Source organism: Dreissena polymorpha, chromosome 5, assembly GCF_020536995.1.
Source record: "Dreissena polymorpha isolate Duluth1 chromosome 5, UMN_Dpol_1.0, whole genome shotgun sequence".
In the NCBI taxonomy this organism is placed as follows: Eukaryota; Metazoa; Mollusca; class Bivalvia; order Myida; family Dreissenidae; genus Dreissena; species Dreissena polymorpha.
In genome coordinates this window covers 119,045,192-119,070,848 of record NC_068359.1, presented here as the reverse complement: position 1 = coordinate 119,070,848, position 25,657 = coordinate 119,045,192, and the positions used below count along the sequence as shown (strand labels likewise).

The following is a 25,657-nucleotide window of genomic DNA, read 5'->3' as shown; positions in this document are numbered from 1 at the left end:
GGATTAATTATTGATCTGTTTAAGTACTCGGTTATTCTATTTTTTCGTTAAATATCTTGTCACAGCCCCACATTACACTGCACTATAATAACAAATCGTTGTCAATGTAAACAAACGAAATTATTGAGTTCCAGTAAACTTAACGGTTATATTGGTGTTTAACACTCGTTTAAAAGCGGCGTTTCCTAACGCATGACCCTCATTTTTTACAACAATTATCAGTAAAATGAATTTCACGTATAGAATTACAAATAAACCCTAACTGCATAAATACAGAAAATATTCCGCTTACATGTTCTACTCGAAGTTCGTAAGCTGTCCACAAACTGTAACTTTTTTACGGACGAGCAAACAAAAGCGAAACCAGTTTATATAGCATCTCCTATGGTATAATTAATTTAGATATAAGAGATGAAGAGTCTTATAATTATCTATTTAAATAATCGAAATGCATGTTTCAAGGAAAAAGCCGTAATGGTGATTATAAATAGCCTAATTGTATAACATAATTACAAACTGTTTATATCCACGCAATTGAAAATTTAGTCCAATCTTAATGTGTTAAAGAAATAAGAAAGTAATATTCTTGTTAAAAAAAATACCTAATTTTACGTTTTTAAAACATGGACCATACGCATAAAATAACATGTTTTAAGCACACAAGCAACTATATTCGATATGAGTTTAGCGTAATGTACGAACGCGTAATTCAACCAATTATGTTCGAACTATTAAAAAGATAAAAGGCGAAACTCCAGTTTAACTGCAGAAGATCATTTGAACCACCACTTGGAACGACCAAGGCAGGTATGAACAATCCAAGTGCAACTTCAGCGGCACGTGCAGTTGAAAAAATTTTTTTTAATTACATGCTGTTCTTTAGTTATCAAACGGAAACGTACAAGAAAAGACACACAAGTGCCAAAACACACTCACACGTGAATACATCTGGGCAGAAAGCATTGTGACATTCGATTTAAGGCAATAGGGTTTCACCGGTTAAAATGAGACCATAGCTTCACACTAGGCTCATTTATTATAAACATGTTGTTATTAAACTGTGAGCATTATAAGTTTTACTACGTGTTAATAAGCGTTGCATCTGTTCCACAGGTGTGTCAGTGGGCTTAACTAACTTTGGTCCAGATTACAGAGGTCATGCAGACGCTACCTACAAGCTGAACGACTGCGTTATCATGAAGCAGTGACGAGAATGGACAGATGCATCGTGTGGAGTGGCTTTGCTGCTGGGAGCAGGCTTTGGAGGAGTCATTACTTTATGTGTCAATACAGTAAGTTGATTTGGATTTGTGTTATTTAATGAAGTCGGTTTGACGAAAGGAAAGTTTTAATGTTAAGAACGAATTCTTTCATAGAACGATTTTATGAAAATATTAAAAAATAACAAGAGCTGAACAGCGCAATCAATGGATATCAAGAAGTAAAAAGAAAGAACATATTGTCAATATTTGTTTTCTTATAAAAAATTGTAACACGTACATTTTGTAAATGCCTATTATGATATCCCTCGAAAGTATATATTCAAGGCAACATACATATATTTAATTGTGAGTTGACAATAAGTCGTTTTCTTTGAATTGCAGACGTGACGTCAGAGCATTTAAACTTATTACATGAACTCGGAACAGCATTGGTCGGTTGAGATGTCCTATGCGCAAGGATGCCTTTCTGTATTCTTAGATTGAATACTTAAACCTTCATTTAATTGACTGTATTTTATTCGTTTGATATGTATTTTTTAATTAGGCGATACATTAAATACTGATAGGAATAAATTTGAGAATATAATATTTTGTAAGATTCCGAGAGAAAAATAACCGGATTAATATAGTCACTATCAAACATAATCATATATATAAATGTATTATCTGCAAAATAATAAAACACAATAAGAACCTTTATTGTATGACATGTTTAATATTAATTACACTTACAATTGGAAACATATTTAGGTTATTTTAGCTTAATTAATAAATTAAATATATCAAATATACCAAATAACGACAAGGAAAAATGTCTGATTTCCGCTTTGTTAAAGCATTTAGATAGCCTACGAGTAAGAAGCTGCAAACCCAACATATGCCCTTCAAAAATAAACAAGTAAGGACTCTTAAGATATACATGTTTAATACAATATCGTTTTAAGTGTTGACCTAGTTACCAGTGTTAATGTTAATCAATTTGAAGTAAATAGCTTCGACCTAACTATAAGCTTTGGAGCTGCGTAAAACAGGTTCAACACGCCAATGCTTTTTAGTGACCGTTTCATGGTGCTGTTAAAACTGTTTTCATATTTTTCCTTTTTTGTTTACGTGTGTGTATTGTCTAGTTCATATTGTGTATGTAACTGTTAAGAAAGTTTATTTCAATTGATAAAAGACCGCTTTTTAAAATAAAGTTTCTTTCTTTATGGTGCAGCTGACATTTAACTTTGTGTATATTTTGTACGAGATTGTTTCTGATTGATAGTGGATTAAGTTACACATTAAATGCGGTCGGATATATTTTTTCACGATTCCTTAAGCTCCGCTTAATTATAAAATTCGTATTGTAAGTATAATGGTAGATGCAATAAACGAACATTTTAAGGTTGCTTGAAATAGTATCCCTTTCAGAGATAAATTCCAAAAACGTAAGGATATCAAAATAATTAGTTTATCACTTTGAATTTAAATTGTTGTTTCAGAGCATTTTTCCTTTTGCACGAAAGGGCAAATAACAATGTGCTCGAGACTTCAAATTAACTTACCGGCTCTTTGTGTGAACTACAAGCCAATTGTATTAACATATAACATATTTTGGCATTTTTGTAGTCGCAGCAAATGCCATAACCATCATCAATTACCTCAACAGAAAATAGTTGATAAAGACGAGGAACTATACGGCGTTAGCAAACCAGATAATGAGGCGAATGGTTTATGTTTTCCTCGGCTCGCTTCGACATTTATTGTGTCTTTTAGAAAACTCAAAAGCAACAGACTTAACAACTTAACGTGCACCGACAGTTAGGAGATTACTCTTCAGTAAGCAAGGCGATGTCGGACGGATCGGTATAGGACGGAAATTTAAGGACGAATTCGGATTTAAACAAATAACCGAATGTGTCGGATTGTGCCAGTATCTATTTCAGCTTTGAAGTTCATAAGTAAACATTAGTCCAAGTAGAAGGAACGATACGATGGATATATTCCAATACAAATTATGTTTAGGTTTGAAATATCACGGTTGCTTCAGATGCCGAAAATAGTATTTCAACAATGCCTGTAACCATTGTATTTATAATACAACACATTAGCGTACAGAATAATGAAGTCGGTTCTCTGGGAAGGCTGTACGGTTGCCGAATGTGTTGAAACAAAACATAAGCTCAACGAAATGCTGATACATAAATTGTTATCGTAATTAAGTTCTCAAGGCAAAGTTCGACGAAACCTTAACATTAGGAATTATGCACGAAAAGGCTCAGATAAAAACATTATTGATGTCACATCAATTTATATTCAATTGAACACATACAGACGCGAAACTAAACCAATGCGATATGTAATATGATCTGATGTTTTGTGCACAATGTTCTGACGTGTATGACTTGGGATCAATATTATAATATATACAGGCATAATGCTATAGCGTTTCTAGTTTTGACATAGAAAAGTCGGTATTCACAAACGCTGCAAAAACCTTTGCCGTCATAGGTTTCCTATCAGCGATTGACTATTCGTCAGTATGTTTACCGGTGGATGAAAGCTGGACTGTCAGTGTTTTTATTTATACAATTTAAACTCAATATTTTCAGTGAATATTTAAGCTCTTTAAGATATGTTCAAGTAAACATGCTATTGATCATTATGCCAATGTATTGTACATAGCGTGTATGCATAACATGTTTTATTGAGCTAAATGAAGTTAAGTACTTCATGCACAAGTTTTATTTGTTACGTTGACTATTGTATTGCCACTGGTGGCGTGGATGAATAAAAAGGCGCGAATGGCAATCTGTTTTATTTTATATTTTTCCTTTTAAATAAATTGGTCGAATGTTTTTAAAAGAAATATTTGCGTGTATGCTTAACTTCCGCTAGCCTATTGATGAGAAGGTACTATGTAAAAATGTGATATAATTTTTATCTATGGAATGCTGGACTTAATGTTGAACATGGGTAAGGCAGAGAATCATGTCTTAACGCGTGAAGACAACGACCGGTCGACCAACATGGATATGAGTATCTGCTCCATGGTGATGACAAAATGAAGATATAATAACTTTTTGTGTGCGATTTCTGGCTAAACACACGCACTTGATGTCAATCTTGCTAAGAATCTCAGACGTTAAGCAGGAAGGACCTTCGTTAGAAGGACAATGGAGTTTTTTGCTATTGTGGCAATCCGTGATATGTGATCGCGCCCGAAAGTGTGAGAGATACAATTGTATTGACCAAAATGAATGTGTATTAAACACCTCATTTAAAAACAGGTTTACATAACCGAATTCTCAAATCAAACAAAATATAGAGGCCTTAGTCACCCCTACTTCGTTTGAGGCCCTGTATTGTATCTCCATGATTACATGGCATCGACAAGAGTGAAATATGACAAACAAATGCAGAAGAAACAGGGACGTACAGTATTAATGAGTAAGCTGATACAAAACGATAAAAGATAACGAAAAGGTAAAATGTTATACATTTATACATTGTATTCATACCCCTTGAGATAGGTATATATGTATATGACTAGGTTTTAAGGTGAAATCACACGTATAAGCTCTGAATTAAGTAAAACCACGAATGTTCAATAAGGCCATCACTCTCATTACAAACCAAGGGTGTGTTGCATTGTGTTGTTATGTTTATGATGCCTGAGTTTAAACATTAATTTAAACTGTTTTCTTATTTCAAATGTCTGTCACATTAGCACTTGTGTCTAGACGCTTTGTAAGAGTCATAAACAAAACTATCGCCAAGGGTTTTGATAGTCTAAACTTAAGTTGTCTTGCTATGTGTATGAATATTTGGTCAAATGATTGTTAATATTCTACATGCGTGTTTACGTGTAAGCAAATGTAATCTGTACAGAGAGACCGATGCAGTTCGTGAAACTATATTGTAATGTTTCTTATAGTTTAACTCATTACAAAATTTTAAATCATATAGAAACATTCATTTGGCACATTTTCATTTCTTAAAAATGAGACTAACTACATTTGAATTAATTTTATTTGATTAAATAACAAGATGGAAAGATTTGTTTCTCTGCTAATTGATTAACAATTATTTATAATTATTATATTAATAAAATCGAAAACTCCCATGGGAAAATGCAAAAGTATCTAGAGAGGATCAACTGTGCTCATAAATTTCATAATGAAAAAAGGCATTTTATGCGAACATATTCAATTATTGAATACAAATAAGACTTTATCGCATGCTTTATCACGAAGAAGTACAACATAAGAAAACAGAGCATTTCAATTAAAAAAAAACAATTATCATTCACTAAATTGTTTTGAGTATTATAGTGGCGGGAGATATCTCATTTTACGAATTTGAAATTCATGTTTGGAAGTTATAGTAGTATGACTAATCAAATACTACGGTTCGAATTCATACAGGTGGCAAAAAGTTTAAATATAAGGTAGAATATTGAATAAGCCTTCAGTTTCACATACATGTACATTGTATTACCAATTGCAATCTTCCAATAAGCGATAATCATTTAGACAGTTGAATGTAACGAACAAAATTAGCATTATATGAAAATGAACCTTATTTTAAACTGACCCGCTGAAATAACTTCATGAGTGAGTGTGATGTAATATTAATTATTACCATAAATCGATTATTATTATAAGAAGTTGTTGTAGCATGGCTCTTTAACTCATACAGTTAGAAATCATTTAAAATGTACAAAAGGCTTTTTCCACAAACAGGATTCAAACGATGCAGTTATACAGTCATACGCTATACCAGCTTAGCTTTCTTCGGATACAAGTGCAATGATACTTGAATGTATTTTGGTATCAAGCAATATAAACGAAAGAACGGGATTGTGCATCAAGTTCCCATTTTATATTGAATTAATAATGGTTTTGAAATCGCATTCACATTAAAAAGCAAGTTCCTACGAGCAGCTAGGGTTCACATGTGATTGATTTATACTATTATATCAGTACTTTATATCGTACATTATAAACACACACGTTAAGAATAAACTACAAACAAGCAATGATTAAAACAGAAATCACCAGCTTGAATTGGGTGTACATACCGGCTTGAGGGCAGGCAAACACTTACACTTACTGTATTATTAAAAGCACTTAAACCCTTAAATTCAACTAACATTTAGAACGATAGTTCGTACGATATTTAAAAAAACTAAAACAACCTCATACAAAATCAACGGGTTTTATAGCAATAGCCAAAATTTCAACTAGATGTTGTCTGTTAACAAGGATTTAACACGTACAAAATGCACTTTTTGATTTTTCCGCAAATATATTCAAGCTAGAGCCATGTACATGCACCAATTTAGCGTTCGTGTGTCTTATGAAATTAAATGGAATATATTGTGCCATAAAACGAGCATTTTGTATCTTGATAAATCTATTACCATACCTAATCTAGCGTTAACAGTTTGCCTATTGCTATAAGGATCATTAATTTGTTATGTGTTAAAGGAGCCTTTTCACGTTTTGGTAAATTGACAATATTACAAAGAAAGTTGTTTCAGATTCGCAAATGTTCGTTTTAGTTGTGATATTTGTGAGGAAACAGTAATACTGACCATTAAACATGCTCTAAAATTTCCATAATATACATCTGTATACGATTTGAAAACCCGAAATGTATAAAGCGTTGCAACGCGAAATGATTGAAAAATTTGGAATGTTCTGTTGTTGTCGTTATACTACGAGGATTACTTATATAAAGTAAACAAAATACATCATTCATAGTATGGGCACGGATGACCGAGTGGTCAAACGGAAGACTTTACTCCAGGACTCCAGAGGTCAGTGGTTAGAGTCCAGTTGAGGTTTATTTTTGTTTACTTGATCTTTTTAGATCCGATGTTTACATTTATAAATACAAAGCATTAAATGACAAACTTCAATACATGCCAAAATCTGTGAATTTTGAGCATTTTGGTACTTTAATTACAAACGAAATGCGAATATCTAACATAATATTAAATACGAATGCTTAAAAGAGATTCGCGAATCGTATACTACAAATTTTACCACTCGGATGTCAAAACGATTTAAAAGCATTAATTTTACATGTGTATCGAATCACGCTTCTAATAAATAATGGTTTCAAAAAGGGAAGTTTTTAACACCTCTCATAGATTCAAAATATAAAATTATTCTGGGGCACATAACCCATTGCGCATTCATAAGATATAGCTAGTTGTAGGAGAAGGATTCTCGAAATTGACATCGACGTGTTCAAGAGTTCACATGTTATAGGTAATTTAAGTTAAGTTAGTTATGAAGTTTATTATATAAATATTAGAATATACGATGTTGTGTTGTTTTATTGTAAAAACGTTTTCTTTATATTAAGTTAATTTCAAATGTTAATCAATATTGTGTATGGAGTTATAACTGTAGTTAGTAGTTTATTCGATTTAGGCGTTAAGGTTGTTTTTCTCTTGTTAAAAATAAGATCAGTTCACGTTATCTACGGTGGCATAGAGATGACATTCAGTCCTCTTTTTTTTAATTGCACTCCCCTTTTTTATCTCGTGGCTACGACTTAGTAATTCGTGACCACGAGTTAGCTATGTCGTGGCCACGAGATAGAAAAAAGAGGAGTGCAAAACTAAACAAAAAAGGAGTGCAATTAAAACAAGAGCTGTGCAGTAAATAAAGGAAGAGTGCATTAAACAAAAGAGGAGAGAATTTCGAGATCTCAGAATCCCGACTTAGCTAACTCGTGGCGACGAGTTAGTCAGCCAGTCAAATTGTTCCATATGGTCGGGTCGTTCATAGTGGTCTTAATACAAAAGGAAGTAATCATCAACAAAAGAGAAGAGCATTTTAGCTATCTCGAGATCCCGACTTAGCTGACTCGTGGCCACGCGTTAGTCAGCCAATCAAATTGTTCAATATGGTTGTCCATGATGATCTTTATACAAAGGGAAGTTATCATCACAGTACCAGCCACATGCTACGTACAGAATATTTACACATGTTATGCAAAATTTGATTGGCTGATTATCTCGTTTCCTCCAGATAGCTAAAATTCTCCCCTCTTTATTTAAAGCACCCTCCATTATTTACTGCACTTCTAATTTTCTTAATTGCACTCCTCTTTTATTTAGTTTTGCACTCCTCTTTTTTCTATCTCGCGGCCACGACATAGCTAACTCGTGGCAACGATAAAGAAAAAAAGAGGAGTGCAATTGAAAAAAGAGAAGTTAATTTCACCTCTATGCCACCGTAGTAATCCCTACAGTAGCCCGTTTATAATTTGACTAATTCTCAGATCAATCCTCCCTTTTCCAATGCACTAAATTGTTCAATGTCGATCTCGTGCATTGAATGATAGCTATAGTCATTTGATGCTTTCTTTTCAAAGAGTTTATATCTTTGATATGTGAATGATATATACTATCGTTTATAATAATATAATATAATAATAATATATTTCGTGTATCTGTTTTTAGTTTTGTTATTATGTTTCGTTGTCTTAATTACATTTTGTTGTCCATGTATTTCAATGATCACTGTCGGGCATTGCATTCCTTGTATTTGTTTATTATTTATGGTTAATTGATTCGATGCTTATTTCCAACGACTTTTCATCTTTGATATATTAATGATATATACTATCATTAATTACCATATATTTTAGCCCAAGTGAGTTTTTCAACATCGATATAAACAACAAAATAACCATCCGGCAACACAAAAACATTTAGCGCTGTGTTTTGTTTGTCTGGCAAATTTTGTCCAATAAAGTAATTTAAATGATGGGATTATGACACCATTTGTAATTTTCACAACATTTTATTTATATCAAGTGATATAAAGTGGGGGTCTATAGAATGACCTATGTTTACCTTACCACACTTGATTCTAATAAGCAATAATAACATTACGTTTGTTCATTTATTCTACTTATGTTTTTTTTCTGAAAAGGTTAATATCGAATTATAAAAATTATAATAGTTAAACTTATATTAGTTATAATAAGAATAAAACTACTACTACTACTACTACTACTACTACTACTACTACTACTACTACTACTACTACTACTACTACTACTACTACTACTGCTGCTGCTGCTGCTGCTTTACTACTACTTCTACTACTTACTACTACTGCTAATAATAATAATACTATACTACTACTATTACTACTACTACTACAACTACAACTACAATTACAACTGCTACTACTACTACTACTACTACTACTACTACTACTACTACTACTACTACTACTACTACTACTACTACTACTACTACTACTACTACTTCTACAACTACTACTACTACTACTACTACTTCTAATACAACTACTTCTACTACTACTACTACTACTACTGTTACTACTTATACTACTACTTCTACTACTACTACTACTACTACTACTACTACTACTACTACTTCTACTACTACTACTACTACTACTACTACTACTACTTTACTTTTGAGTGCTCAGAAAAAAGACCGACGTTTCATAAACATCAACATTTATTTTGGAAGAAAAAAACATATGAATTTATTTTATTCAACGAAAAAAACGCCAAACAGTTTAACTACGCAATTTATTATCTTAAAGGTTGGCATAATAATGTCAAGGCTGGGATCAATTGTATTATACAGGTTACCCAGAGAACGGCTGGAAATTTAAGTACATAATGTCTATACGCCATGAAAAGCGGGACGTGTGTTCGTTGAAACTATGCCGATGAACACAATAATTTGGTATTATTTACTTATTTACAACATACATACAAGAATATTACTTATCGTAATATATAACAATCAAGTATAATCTTAGAAACCCATGACAGTACAGCTTTAATGTGTATACATCACTTCTTTTCTTTATCCTTAAATTGTGTTTTCAAGGATAGAGTTATATCCAGAGATAAACCTTCACACAATGTATAATCACTCTGGAAAACTTTACGCGAAAACAACCAATATTAACATGTAACTGTTGACATTGTGTAACTGAAACATAACTGGTCATTTTAACTAATTTATTAATGTGGTTGGAATTTCAAAAAGTAAAAGTTTACTGATCAATTTCCAGCACTAACAAAATAATGAAAACCGTGCACATTCCCGCCTATGTCCGCCTGAGTGACCATCACTCACGTTACATTCATACGCATGTACGAACCGCACATGTACCTGTTTTATGCGGTGCTTAGACATACGTTCTGTGCTGTACTCCGTAACGCACAGAACTGAAAATTCTCTAGCACTGGTAAGGTCAATTACGCAGGAACCTGTTCGTTGGGGGCCGAACTAAGTAGACCATATGGCAGACTGACGGTGTTCTGTATGCTGTTAAGTCCCAGCCATGGCGATGTTGGTTTCTAATGGAGCTCGTAATTCTCGACAACACTGGAATATAACAAATATCTGGCAAGCATCGTGTTACAATAAAACATTAAGTGGGAGGGTGGGTGGTAAATGTAAACCATAGCGCGATGCGACGAGCTAGTAAAAGACCGACAGTTTGTACGGGCAGTGGTTTTGTACTAACACATGTAGTGGGCGAGTCTATGTGTTACAGTAGACTAGGTAGGGTGGGTTATACAATTGTGGTTTGGGTTTCGGCAATCCCTTAGGAAAATAGCGTTTGCGTTGAATAAGACAGTTTATTCATGAGCGAATAAACATTATTATTATTATTAATTAACAGTAGCACTGAATATAACATTTGTATTAAGCAAACTTAACTAAAATATGATAATAATCAAACCAAAACATTGTTAGATGCAAGATTTAAAAATGCAAAATTGTATTGTGAAATGTTTTAACCGTTTTCTAGCTTACAAACACTAAACATAAGTATGGGAGAATCTGCTAATTACTTCATAAGTAGTAAAAACCCCGGATAGCTTGTTGTGAACACCTGATGAAGACGTTGTACATTTTGTAGAAAGGAATGAACAAAAGGGGTTTTATATTAATGTGAAGAATAAAATATCACTATACAGATAATTCGTAAAGCTATTACCGACATAAGCACGAACAAGAGTGCAGGCCCTGATTTTTATTTAAAATGTTGTTTTTTTACACATGGAAAAAGTATAATCGCGCCGTATCTACATGCTCTTTTTAATAACAATTTTATGTACGGTATTTTCCTTCATACTGGTTAGATGGTCTCTTGATACCTTTCTACAAGAACGGCAGTGTTAACAAAGTCAATACTATCTATCTCTGTTTACTGCAAACCGATCTTTCGAGTATAATAGGCATATATGGACACTGTCGAGTCCGTTTTCTAGGAAGAACCCGTACTTGGTGTCTATGGAGGAGATAATGAGAACGTTCCCCGAGTAGGAATCGAACCCACGGACTCCTGATCGCAAGGCGAACACCACATCCTCTACACCACCGCAACACTGTAAGAATATTATATAATAGGCTGGATTCAGGTCTCACATGAGTACAGTGGATAATAGTTTTATATTACATGTACTTAAAGCTCATAGTTTTAATCATGGTACACAAACTATGTTGTAACATATAAAATACTTATTTAATAAGAGATATAAATACATGTGTTCCGTGTTCATCTATGTATGTGTTGAACGGTCGCTTTTAATTTACCGTCAAATCTGTATTTGAATTGTGTTGTTTTCGTGTGTTTTTTTACATTTACACGTACATGTTGCATAAAATTTGAATAGAAATAACTGAAATATGCGTTTTTGTTGTTTGGGATGAGCAAACAATTCAGGCAGCAAATTACGGAAGAGAAATGCTACTTGTATGTTGTTACACTAATGTGTTAATATTGATATTAATATTTACCATGTGTACATGTGTTCATAACCCGATTGCTTATTCACGTTCCATGTAAGAATACACGTGATCCTTTTGGCATATTATGATATTTATCATACTATGATTCCAATAAACACTTAACTGTTTGATTCTCCGGGGAAAATGCAATACATATTATGCAAACAAAGTAAAAATAGTGATACAAAAATAGTAGAACACTATATCGCACATGTCTCCTATGACATGTCGAACCATGATCTCTCACTTCCGCCTAGGTCGACACTCTTACAGGCGCACATGCAAACCTCCCACACACATACACTGACCCGTAAATCCAATAACTAAATTTTCAAAATTCTTAAAATATGTTTTTTGAAACAAAAGTGCTTATACAGTTACATGATTCACGAAATAATTAAATTATTAAAACATATGATATTCTGCTTGAAAGATGAGTCCCTTATTACAATTGCTTAATTCAGTTAAAGACAAAGGTTAACGAACCTTTAATAAAATATGCCGTTTGTTCCAACTAGCATCGCAACAAATAGCTTAAATCGGTATGTCTATATGTATAATATGAATGTGTATGTAATAATGAAATAGGTATAAACCTCTGTACAGAATAACCTATATATGACGTGTGAATACCTACATGTTTAATGTTAAGATTATATAGCATTCATTGTGTAGCCTGTTGCAATCCTATAAACCTTTAGGGCATATTCCAGTATACTGTAACAAGCTCGAGTTTGTTCAGAAATATTTTAGAAAAATACATATGTGTGCAATAATCAGTTTTGAAATTTAATTTTGTAATTGATCAAAATATTTTTTATTTCGGAAATATCGATTAACTCCTACACATAAGCTTCAGACGTTTATTTTATGAAGGCAATCATGCTATGTTAGTGAATATCTACGTTATAAATGTTGGCGATCAATGACATTTCACCTATAATAAAATGCGTTTATGTGTGTTTTTGTATAACCTTCTTTAATTACTTTTGACTGTTTACAATTTTCGAAAATATGAGTCATGTGTATTTTAATACATGCATAAAACAACACGTCATTATCTCACTTGAACTATTATGGCCATCTAATTTTATTAAGCGAGCATGTTCATGATCACGGTTAATTTTGCACAACACCTGGTTAAGATGAGATTATAATGCGAATAATTGGAATCGCGTCAGAAACGTTTTATTGTGTTTAAAATTTTAAGAATAATTACATTTTCGTTGTTCTGTATGAATTGTAAAACGGCATGTTCATGATACTTTTTTATGTGATTTTTCTATTATGCAAAAGCAATGTTACCTTAATACTGAATGTTACTTAGCCCATACTTTTATCCTTTTCACTTTTGCGCTTTTGTGTTGCTATCCGTGTATACAAGATTAGTACCGTTCGTAGGCGGTAACTCCATGTTTGTGTTTATTTCATTAACGTATGTTCTACCATATGCAAACAACGTGTAACTGTACAGTCGTTAACAACTAAAAGTACATACTCCAGCTCAAATGAACACATTTCAGAGATTTGATTGTGTGAAAACGGAAATATTCGTAGCAGCTGCTGCAGATAAAAGGTTATACATATTTGACAAATAATTAGCATTGACTAATCCATTTAGTTCATCATCTTTTATTCATTCAAACTGAATAGGAAGTGCTGCATATGATACTTGCAGTCAATTAACGGCGAAATATAATTCCACATGCAATGTTGGTTCAAACATAAAGGGATCATTAAGTGTCATCTGTGGTACTCAATTAGGCTGTAAAAATTGATGCATTGATGTTTATTTAAGGATATTCATTAAAGCGGATTACATGGTGGTCATTTCATTTAACATTCGTTACACTTCAATTGAATTATTAACTTCGTTAGTTTAGGCAAATTTAAAAACATACTACCTACTCGTTGTTCATACGTGATTTCCATCTCGAAAGGTACAGCAAAGAGGTCGAATAATTATGAATAAACGTATGTTTGAACTGTATTCGAAGAGCACATCGAACGGAAATTCGTTTGACGGCATTATTGTTGCAACCATACACTAATATGCAAGATATCAAGAGTGGATGCACTTATTACATGACAATAATTCAAGTCTGTTTTTAAATTATATTTATACATTTTATTCCACCTCTAGAAATGAAGGCTCAGCTCACTGTGCCTGATAAAAAAACAGTACTTAGCAGCGTGTTTACTATCGATTGCTTTCTTTCGGGCGAATGACATGAATTAACACCGTACCCTTTGACTTATATTGATGCTGGGTAGGTAACTGCGCCTGGGTGAAAAACACCCTTTAGACCATTCCCTCCGTAGTAGAACACCTAATTTGCCATCCCTGCAATATCATATTACGCATCATTCTCAACCGACAAAAAAGTAAGGTAAAAATACCTGCTTGTAGAGATGCTGGCTGGATTCAGAGCTTGGTGAAACAAAATAGACAAAATCGTCAATAGATGAGTATTTAAAAACACCTTCGTAAGCTCCTCCACAATTGTATCGACTTTAAAAGAGAGGACGGTCTCTTTAATGAATGAGCTACATAGCAGACCACAACATAACTGACTAGCAGAAGATCTCTTCATCTCTCCCCCCCCCCTTAATGTCCAGACTGGTCAAGCGAATGATGATGAGGACCACGTCATTAGCCATAAGCCAAGCCGACAGAAATATGATAATTTTAAAGTGTAGTAACCAAATAAATTAATTTGTCAAGTCTAGGACTTTTCTCAGTGACGATATCCGTGTTCACGTCTGATTTCACGTATAAGCTGGTTAACAAAACATGTGCCTTGATTTTAGCATTTGTTACCATCCAACAAACCTGTAATATAAAGAAGTGAAACTCCAGCTGCTGGAGCAGTATTAAATTCTCATTAAAAGCAATAAGTTGGTCCTTTATTTAAGGCAAGTGACCGATTGCCCAGACAATACAAAAGAGCACAATACAAACCAACATAAACACAAAATATGAATAAAGCTGGGGTCACCGCCTTGGAACGGTCAATGCAAAGCATTGGGGGTTTAAACCGGTTATAGAGCGCTCAACCTCACTATTGGCCCAACAATATTCATAATACATTTAAGTGTAAATAAAATTTAACGTCATAGCATTGTAACTCAAATCAAACAATAATAAAAGGGAATTAAAACGCATTCAATGTAATTACAATTTAATTACTCAATGGTATTGAAGATACCAGAGCAACAGAGTTACAACTTTTTGACGATAAAATGAAACTGTAAATCATATTAACAAAAGAACTACAGCGGCTATTACGTTCAACCTTTACCAGGTGTACTATTTGATATTTCTCGGTATATCTTAAACTAAACATAATTCCCTTTGATATGCATATTCCATCATAAATAAAACTGCGGTTGAGTTTCTTGTGCTTCTTTTTATCAGTAATACTGATCAGTTACGTGTAATATTGTAGCTTGTTTATACAGTTAAGTTATCATTAATTTTCCAGAAGCCTTAACCTCACCTATTTGCAAGTTTGGTGTTAAGTATATGTTTGAACGGATTGAATATGCATAAATACCTTCACAGCTATAAGATCATGATGAATGCCGAAATGGAACATTTGATCAGAACATACACATATACAGCTTGTATAAAAAGCCGCACTTGATCTTATATACCATATAAATTCTGGTTAAGAGACCACGAAAATGTGATAAATTGAATGCACGCTAACAAATAACGGGGAGGCTAGTCTGTTCGTTAGCACGACCGCGTTGCCGACCTCACCGATGACACAAAAAGAAGGAGATGATCCCTAGATGCGAAACGTGGTATTATGGTGTATCAGCACTTTATCGACTTTTAAGTTTGTTTTTGAATTTATTATATTATTAATGCATACATGTATATTACTCTGACCGTAAATCTATACACAGAAACGAAATCGTATTAAACAAACCGTACTGAAACACCAAAATTGAAATTTAAAATGCTGAAAAGCATGAACGTATATTCCGTCTCGATCGTTGATGTGGATGAACAAAGTTGTTAAATAAACAGGTGTAATAGTACTACCGCCTTTCATGTGATTGCGACTTTTCCTAAATATAGAACGATCAGTTTTACTGATGTCATTTCCAAGCGTAGGTAAATCAACTGTGCATCATCATTAGATTAATGATGCTTATTAAAGCTCTTTAATGAATATCATTACAATTTGTCAATTACTTGTATAGTTATATGTGTCTGGGACAATTAAACACCTAACGGAAACAATACGTATCTATACGTACTTTTTATTTCCTAACCACAACAATTAAGTTCATAAATAACGATTTTCACAATATATATATTCATACACAATTTACAGCATCCAAATAACCAGACACAAAACAAGCATTGTACATTTTAACGGCCATTGTGGTTAATAAAATGTTTTGCAATCGCATTAATCCGTGTCACAACTGTTACACGTGTCGATATCGCCATTTCCGAATGTCGTCAATTAATTTACGAGAATTGCGTTTCAACAGCCGCATTTTCTGTTGCGCCGATTATGTCATGGTCAAACTTACAGCAGAGCCGCATTCACCAAAGACAAACCATGTTTAATATTTAATGTGGAATTATTAAAAAGAAACCGAATATCACGAGATCGCATGTTATAAACCTAAGGTGTTTCAGGCGTTTCTATTTGTTTCTTCAAATGTCTCATATTACATAAAAAAGTACATGCAGTGGTTGACAATGTATGATTATAAAGTGTATGTGTGTTTTATTAAGAAATAAGCTTAAACTATGCTATACATCTCAAAGGCAGAAAGGATTGGACGTTTCTATTAAGGCTCTTTTAATTACATTAGTTTGCCTTATATAGGTCAATGATCAAAATGACGGCGAGAACATGAAAATGATTAGGCCACATTGACATAAGAGTGCGATATTTTCCATATCGTCACCTTAGCGCAAAACAGTGATAGGTGACATTTTTTTCAAAAATGACTTTTTTGCATAAAATGATCTAAAATAATGCCATACATGTCCTAACAAAATATCAGAATGCTATTCCAGTTTAAATGGTACTTTTTAAGACAATGTCATACTGTATTATTTGCACACATAATTCTGTTTGGTGCAGTAAGTAAATAAGTGCACTTATCTACTTACTGCGCCAATGTTATTTTCATTTAAACTGCTTTGCATTGTGCAAGAAAGTGACAAGAGCACATGCTCACTTATTGCACCAAAATAGTATTGATTTTCAGCAAAGTTATTTGGTGCAATATAGTGATAAGTGTTATATGTCAAGGCCAAATGATGGCAGAACAACAACAATGCGACATGGATAACGGTCAGTATTAATAAATTATTGCAAACTGAGAGCGAATTTATAAACTAAGAAATCACAAGAAATGTGTTCGTCAGAAACACAATGCCCCCTATTGCGCCGCTTTGAAAAAAAAATATTATTTTTGTTTGACCTAAGACCTTTGACCTTGAAGGATGACCTTGACCTTGAACTTCCACCACTCAAATTGTGCAGCTTCATGAGAACGCCGCTTTGAAAAAAAATTGGACCTTTGACCTTGAAGGATGACCTTGACCTTAAACTTCACCACTCAAAATGTGCAGCTTCATGAGATACACATGCATGCCAAATATCAAGTTGCTATCTTCAATATTGAAAAAGTAATGGCCAATGTTAAAGTTTTCGGACGAACAGACGCAATATATTTGACATTTGACCTTGAAGGATGACCTTCACCTTCACCTTTCACCACTCAAAATGTTCAGCTCTATGAGATACACATGCTTGCCAAATGTCAAGTTGCTATCTTCAATAGTGAAGCAATGTTAAAGTTTTTGGACGGACGGAGAGACGCCAAATATTAGACATTTGACACATACTGACATACTGACACACTGACGGACAGTTCACCTGCTATATGCCACCCTACCGGGGGCATAAACAGTAAAAGGCGTCATGACAACGAAAAATTTCAGAATTGTTTTAATGAATTCAACGTTGTTAGGTGTTAAAATAATAATAATAAATAATGCACGGATAAATTTTGCAAGTATTAAAATCAATACAATTTGGCATTAATCGGGTTTTTTTATCCATAAATATCGGTGAATTGAAAATATATAAAAAAATTAATAAGTATTTAAGTTTAACATTATTTGATGAGTAATGGAAATAATGAAATAAGAGACGAATAAATAATAGAGAGTATTTAAATAATTGTATATATTTTTTGTATTGTTAGAATATAGAAATATGTATGGACGCATTTTTTTTCATACAAATAAAGACATTTTAAATTGTTGATATTTTTGCAAATTTTCATTCAATTAGAATGTATGAGGAAATGAGAAAATTAGAAGAATGTTACATTAATTTTGACATTATAGGAATACAGATATTAGAGGCGTTTACATAATAAAGGATTTTTGAAGAATTTTTAATATTTATATATTATAATATTGGAAATTAGAAAGTAGGAATATACCATAGAGAGTATCCAAATTTTACGACATTTTATGAACAATATGAACTAGGGATCTGCACATAAATAGTTACATAAATAAGAATATTTGAATATTACTGTATTATTAAAACACATTAAGTATATAATTAAAAAAAATGTCTGAAGGTAACAATAAATTCTAAAAATTTCCTGGTTGCACGTACGTAAAATGTCAATATATCAAGCTGTTACGTATTTTTTTTGAGAAAGTGGTTCGATATTAATAGGTGCAATAAAGGTTGTATTTACTAAGACGTTCTAGTAAGTTGTCATGACAATATTTAATAATAACGAAAGGGGATTTTTATAAATGTTTGCCATGATTTTGAACAACTGATGCTTGTATCACCACAACGCAGATGAAAGATTGAGATGTTAAGACCACGCCAATAAAGAGCGACATCGCGAAACAATGCCTTTTACACCGAGTTGAAGACAACGTGAAAAGCATTGGGACATCACTGTGTTTACTCTCAAAGTGAACACATGGTTCTCTTGCTAAAAGAAGACCCAACGCCAGAAGATTTCGAAGGACAACAAGTGATGCAACACTGGACAAAATACTTATAATGTTAAACACTATAGAGTGGGTGCATGTGGTTAATCTATATGACGTGCGTAGATAGCGCATCTGAAGTCAACTATACTTCCGCACACTAAGCCACCAAAACGAAAAACTGCTATAGTTAATACCTTGTGAGCATTATGACCAATAGAAGATCTTAATGTTCTGAGAGAAACGATGACGCTGGAATCAACAACAAAAATACAGACAACAACCACGATTATTGAAACAGGAACATCAATGAGAAAATCAATACAAACATTTGAAAAACATTTAGGTGCACTAAGCAAAGAAACATATTGAATCATAAAAATGCATATGTAATCTTATAGCACAGTACTTCAAATGATAACTGTAATTTAATAAAACCTTTTTCAAGTGAATTACAATAAAATCGTTCAATAATGTTCGCTCACAATAGTAAAACAAGCTGTTACACACGTTCATTAACTCACCCAAATAAGTTGTTTTTATTGTAATAAACATGCTTATTGTGGAAATTGTTTGCACCATTGGGATGTTTAAAGTGTTGAGTTTCGTCGAATGTTTTTATGTACCCGTAGTAATATAGTAATCGCACGTTTTTGTATTTCAAAACAGACGCCCGGTCAGCCTCAAAAGTTCTGAAAAAACAAGAACTGTATTACCTCTTCAATAGTGTATGCATACAGAAACCTATTTTAGCAAATACTTTTTTTATCGAAGGCACACAACTTAAAAATAAGCAATATGGCGCTTCAAATCCGTTTATTTCTACATTTCGGAACAATGCCATAAAGTCTACCCAATTTCGACTATATTTACTAGTCATGTATTAATTTTATAAACAGAACATATGTATTTGATATAGCATAGCCATGCATTTGATTTAATATAACCATGCATATTTAATAATGCGAAACCGGATACAAAATTAAAAGATTGATTTATCAATAGTCGACGTAGATTCAGTCGACTATTTTGAATTTGTCGGTGTACTGTAATAGTAATGTGTTTGTTGTTACCTAGAACGCAACTAGTATTTGAAATATTCTGATTGTCTCTCTCTCGTTATATGTGCATTTATGTGTTATGAGTTCAATAACACAAATATAATTTCTTTGAATTAATTAAATGTAATTAATCAAAACCTTTTTCAAGTGAATTACAATAAAATCGTTCAATAATGTTCGCTCACAATAGTAAAACTAGCTGTTACACACGTTCATTAACTCACCCAAATAAGTTGTTTTTATTGTAATAAACATGCTTATTGTGGAAATTGTTTGCATCATTGGCATGTTTAAAGTGTTGAGTTTCGTCGAATGTTTTTATGTACCCGTAGGAATATAGTAATTGCACGTTTTTGTATTTCAAAACAGACGCCCGGTCAGCCTCAAAAGTTCTGAAAAAACAAGAACTGTATTACCTCTTCAATAGTGTATGCATACAGAAACCTATTTTAGCAAATACTTTTTTTATCGAAGGCACACAACCTAAAAATAAGCAATATGGCGCTTCAAATCCGTTTATTTCTACATTTCGGAACAATGCCATAAAGTCTACCCAATTTCGACTATATTTACTAGTCATGTATTAATTTTATAAACAGGACATATGTATTTGATATAGCATAGCCATGCATTTGATTTAATATAACCATGCATATTTAACAATGCGAAACCGGATACAAAATTAAAAGATTGATTTATCAATAGTCGACATAGATTCAGTCGACTATTTTGAATGTGTCGGTGTACTGCAACAGTAATGTGTTTGTTGTTACCTAGAACGCAACTAGTATTTTAAATATTCTGATTGTCTCTCTCTCGTTATATGTGCATGTATGTGTTATGAGTTCAATAACACAAATATAATTTCTTTGAATATATTTTCAATTCGAATAGAACATAACCACAGTCACGATCACAAGCTGTTTCGCAACGTTTTCTTTTTGTTTTACTTATTAATGTAAGAATTATGTTTATTCTAACAGGAAATACACTATGTTATAAAGTGTAAAATATATAATAAAGTATAAAATACGGTGGTGTGTTTACATACGCTTAATTCTATTCGTGTTTGGTTTGAAGTGTGGGAAAGAGAGGATATGGGCGATTACAAACTGTGCGCGCCATCAGACATTAGAATTTATATTTCAATAATACATTTACACAACCATGGTGAATATACATATAAGTGAGCTTGCCTGTAATAAACCTGACCTTAGTGATAAGTTTGCAAACATTGACTAAACAGCTTCTGATACAAATAAATTTGCCCAAGTCGAGAGAGCGAACACAACACTTTGATTCATACTCATCTAATCACATAACACGTGAAATACCAATAGCAAATAACAAACTCACCGTGTCCGAATAACATTTGATCTAGGTGATTAATATATATTGACACCAATAGAATATATTAAACGACCTTGTAAACTTAACTGTTGTCGGTGTGATGCGTTGTTAATTTCTTAGAAAAAAACAGAACACAACTAATAAGTTATTTTAAAGAGTGCCCACTTGACAAAAAACGTCTTAAAAACGTCAGGACCATCTGGAACGATTATACCACACAATCCTCAACATTTCAAACTATATTGATCAGACACATTCACATAATTGTCACATATTCTGGTTACTTACTATAACATATTTGCATATACTGAATATACTTAAAGCTTCGATTACAGGCCTTGTAAAGTTGTTATTATCGGTCAGGCTTACAAAATGATCGCATCCTAAAACAATTCATGTTTTAAAACAGTTGTACTTCAATTATCGGCATATATAGGTAATTAGACAAAACATGAGCCTCGTCTTTCGAAATGAGCCTCACGACATATCCGAACAGTTAGGCCCCAGGGTATCGTTTTACTAAGCTACTTACGAAATTCGTAGACTTACGCACATATTTTAAATTCAGTATCATAGGTTCCTTCAAATTCTTGCTACATTGATATATGGTATGTTTTAATGAAATTCATAATATAATGTTACATTGCAAGTAAAAATTAATTTGCATCAATCTGAAGTAAATGAAATTCAATTATTTTAAAATATGTGCGTAAGGTTAAGACTTGCATAAGTTGCTAAGTAAAACGGTACCCAGATATGTCTCTGCATCCGTATCCTCCGATGAGGAGTCATAAAGTCGGCTTATGGGTCTGTATTCACGAAACAATTCGTAGACGTAGGCTTTAGAATAAAGACTATTATTAAAATTAGAATATTCAAATACTGCTTTAAATATGAGTCAAACTTGGCATCAGCCACCCTATCTACATCATTCTTCATGAAAAACGTCTTATGTATGACACAATTACCAGTGGTAGACTTATATGTTCAAATACTCAGCATATGTGTCTTGGTACTAAGTCTATACTTTATTCTTAAGTCTAAGAATCGATTGGTGAATACGGAACCAGATAACCTTGCGGGATTATAAAGCAGAAAGGGTACATTATGAAACATGCTGGCCTTAACCTATGCTGGCCGATTGTTGCATTATACCTGTTTTCATTTGCATCTACAAATAAAACGTCGCGTTTTATAAGTGAAAATTTACTTAAATACGAATAAACCTAAAATACTTCAACACAAAAACACATTCGGTATCAAGGACGCAATATGTCCATATATTAGACATCATCAATCTCAGACCGAGAAGAGTAGACGCTTCCATTCTAATTAATTTGACGGTAATAAAGGCGTATGTGGAGATTCTTGACATTTTGTTTTACATATGAATCTTTTAATTCCGTTTCCATCATTTCAGACTATAGGCATATACTGTGCAATTAGGCAAATATACTCTGGTTCGAGATTACAAGTAACATGAAAGGCATAATAATTTTAAAATTACGCGATGCTTAGCTCTTAACAAACATTATTGTTAAAAAGCGATGTGTCTCGCGATGACTATGAATTTACCAGTACGTGTTCATCTTTTGGCGTAAAAAGAAAGTGCATTTAAAACTATTGTTATATATAGTAATATATAATAATGGCATGATGGGTCTTAAAGTTACTGACAAATTCTCGTTCGAGGACACATATTGGAAATAATATTTTGTTCCGAATTTTCCAGGAAAAAAGGTGCGTCGTTTCTTTTTCTTTTTATAATGTATTTTAAAACTTGTTGTTTAAGACTGGTATTAGGTGTATAGCGACAAGCACAAGTATGCACATCTAAATTTTGCATTCATTTTTAAATATCGTAAAAATATACCATTTCCAATATTACGGAATGCTAGATTTCGACCGTTATTATTCAAAATGATAATTTCGCAAACTGGCGTATTGCAGTCATCATCAGACGTATATATATCCAAATATCTCATCAGACGTTACATATCCAAATATCTCATCAGCCGTTTACATATCCAAATATCTCATCAGACGTTTACATATCCAAATATCTCATCAGACGTTTACATATCGAAATATCTCATCAGACGTTTACATATCCAAATATCTCATCAGACGTTTACATATCCAAATATCTCATCAGACGTTGACATATCCAAATAAGATTATATAACGGCAAACTAAATTTATTTCACCTAAAAATAGGAAATAACATACTAAGTACAATTACACAACAAGCCGGGGCAAACAGGTACATACAAATGAATAATTCTGTTATACAGTTTGAACATTTGATTCGGAAACTTACGCTTCATAATGTCACGTGACACATTTATGCAAAGAGTGAAATGCATTTTTAGAATAAACGTATTATCAATCAACTGAATAAATTAGTTGTTTTTGTTGTTGTTTTATTTCAAGTAGTTAAACAACCTTAAGTCCAATATATATACAAGTCTAACTAACGTTACGCATTATGTAATTTTCTACAAATAGCTAGTGTAATGGCTTTAAACGAGCAGCATAATTCAAATGACCACATGTCGCATTGTTTATGAAGTTTATAAATGTCAAATGCCAGTTGAATCCCCCTTTATGAAATGTCGAAAAAAATTGGACCGAGAAGGACATATATATGAACTATATCCATATACAAGAAAATCTAAAAGCTTAAATTATCCCCCACGTGTTTGTGTTAAGATCTTATATACATTTGTGAGTAGTATTATTAAAAGAGGTGTTAGGAAGCTATACTATCACATAATAATTGACATATACAATGTTTTGAGAATCAATCAATGCAATCCTAAAAGGACAGTACCCAATATTACTGTTAAAGACAGAATAGCATTTTTTCTAAGATGGTTGATTTTTTTCGGCAAAAACACCATACCTTATCATACATTTGTGTGTGTTAATATCATAATAATGCATTCATCTGTGAGTGTATGTGAACGACAGCTTTTCTTAAGCAGATTCAAAAGCAAAGATGAAAGTTTCTTCTGACATTTGCATCTATACACGCTGCTTAAGTATAACCACAACTGTGGAAGGGAAAGCTTTTGTGTATTGATATTCTTAATTAACTAGCTTATGCTATACGATGATATGGTGCTCTACCTATGTTGTAATGTTTAGTATATGAACTTATTCGGAACGCTTTCTTTGATTCGATAAGGTCATGGTGAACATCATGTATAAGAACTGGATACCATGTTGTTATCATGTCTTAGTATAAATTAGCAAGACTGGACTTTTCTGTTGTTTGTAGTCCGGAAACGGAATTCACCTAGCATGCTGTCATACACGGTGTGTTCCAGTTCAATCAAAAGTTTGCAACATGTGTGCACTAGGTCTAAGTATTCACACGTTGTATTATGTCACCCTTTAAGTTATTAAAACAAGTAAGTCGATATATCGCGGGCTTAGCGCAAAACGGTCGTAACTGAGTTTTTGTAAACTGTTAGTATTATTAAAAAATTTAATGATTAATACATTTTTATTAGTAATCAAAAAATATTTGCATGAATGTTTGTATTGTACATTTCTTTTAGTTTCACATAATATACATGTATTTGCATTATTGTAATCGGAGATATTGGTTAAATATCAAGACACGACTGTTTTGCTCTTAAAATCTTGAAATCTTTGATTTTATTTTTATGTAAAAAAGTCGTATCTGAAATTCAGATCAATTTTTTTCTGTAAATATGTCTTAATATGTAGACTTTTATTATGAATACTTGAAATATGTGTTAATTAAAATATGTTTAATGATGGAATAAAATACAACTCTTTACATTTATTTGAATTCAAGTTGTATTACCTCGGGGGAAATCAAATATATTGTAGTGTGCCTTTTGTTTACCAACAACTATAACTTTAAAGTATTATCGGTGTATTTGAACAAAATTGTAATTATTTAAAGGTATGCTAGAAACAGCAAATAATCATAAAACAGTGACTGGGGGCCTGTAAAGAATTATGAGTATAAGACCAATACTTAAACATACAACAGTTATTGTCATATCTTTACATCTTTCTTATATCATGTAATATTTGTATTGTAATATATTATTAATTAATTAAAATTCAGCAGAGTTAAAGTCAAAACAAGTGTATCTTATCTGCTTATTTTAATTAAAAAAATTATGAACTTTGTTACTAAAGGCAGGCCTAAAACCTCTTTCTGAATTCAAATACAAAC

General features: G+C 32.6%; 2 protein-coding genes across 2 annotated transcripts in view; one reads left to right on the top strand and one right to left on the bottom strand.

The window, feature by feature from the left end:
- Window positions 1–1,918, top strand: part of LOC127881065 (salivary glue protein Sgs-3-like) — a 194,750-nt gene extending 192,832 nt beyond the window's left edge. Inside the window, exon 6 of the mRNA XM_052428677.1 lies at window positions 1,605–1,918. The gene's annotated coding sequence lies outside the window, so the exon portion shown is untranslated. The remainder of the gene's footprint in view (window positions 1–1,604) is intronic.
- LOC127881061 (uncharacterized) overlaps window positions 1–25,657 on the bottom strand; it is a 158,281-nt gene that overhangs the window by 16,735 nt on the left and 115,889 nt on the right. The gene's annotated exons all lie outside the window — the stretch shown is intronic.